A 1,472-nucleotide genomic window follows, 5' to 3' on the forward strand; every position below is an offset into this window, starting at 1 on the left:
ACCTCATGGATCTATTCCAGTGAGTATAGAAGGCTGAGAGTAAGGTCCATCCATCACTCCACTGCTGTCAGACATCCAGCTTTAAAGTATTGGTTAAATACCCTTTCTCAATTAAATTATTATGACTTAGATGGCTATTACCCTATATCAGTTTTATGGAAACTGAGACAGACTCACCCAATAAGAAGAAGAATAGATTTATTACGGCCACAGACCAGAAATACAGACATATACAACAATAAAAAAGCCATATAAATAGGTTAAAATTAAAATCTATAAGCTAAAACGCGATAAGTAATGCAGATATAAAACAATTAAAAAATACAGGTTAAAGCCTTTAACCACTAATTTAAAATGTGCACGTTAAGACATTGGCCACCAGATTCATTCAGAGCTTGTCTCCTTAATTTTATAGCAGAAACACAGAATTTAGTCACTTTCCCTGTCGTTTATTAGATATTTTAACTAGCGGTCATCAGATCTGCTTGGGATTCGCTGCATGATTGGGGTAATAAATATAGAACGGATGTCCCTATAAAAATGTAGGATGTGAGTAAGAGTTTTACCTTCCTTCAAACCGTATAGGCATATTCACTCTGAGTAAGGTTTATAAAATAATAAAACAACAACAACAAAGTCATAAGCTTTGTTTTAGAAAGAAAAGCTTTCTTGACACCAAAGTATGTAGGCTCATTAACTGCAAAGGTTAATCATGTAATGCATGAAGAATGCCTTTTTATTTTTATGTTCAATATAATGTCTCCCAGGCTCCTTAAATGATCATGAACATTGGCATGGGGGGGGGGGGATTTAGTCCCTCTGTTGGCTATTCAGAGTGGAGGTATGGCATGTAAATGTAAGCTGGTACATGAAATAAGAGTGAGATATTATCATACTGTTGCTAGCATGGGAGAAGGAGGAGAATCAGGAGGATGAGGAGAAGGAAGAGAAATAGAATTAAGTTGCTTTTAACCTGACTGAAGTTTTGATGCCACTCAATTCTCGCGTCATCAATGGTGAGGTTTATGCCAGATGATAGCTGTGGCTCCAACCTTCCCACTTTGACTCTGACATAGGAATTATTTGGGAATGTGATCAAGTTTGTAATATCAAATCCAGCTGCTAACTCTCCGTGTTCATTGAACTTAAATTCATCACCAATACTGTTGTTGAAAGAGATCCTCTGAATTAAAGAGAAAATCTAGATGGAAAGAAAAGGAGAATCAAGGAACTGAGAACATAGAAAGACCCTGATTCATCAGACCAATGTTCATCTGCTCCAGGATCTTGTTCTCACAGTAGTAAACCAGATGCCAATGCCTAGCTGAAACAGGGCTTCGGCACAGCAGCCGTCTCCCCATTTGTGATGCCCAGCAACTGACTTGGGAGACAACAGTTCTTTTATTTTTAAAGCACTTTTTAAAAAAGCAAACAACAAATCATTGCACCATCTTCTTGCAACTGCTACCACT

This window comes from Podarcis melisellensis (assembly GCF_964234715.1).
Source record: "Podarcis melisellensis genome assembly, chromosome: 13".
Taxonomy (NCBI): Eukaryota; Metazoa; Chordata; class Lepidosauria; order Squamata; family Lacertidae; genus Podarcis; species Podarcis melisellensis.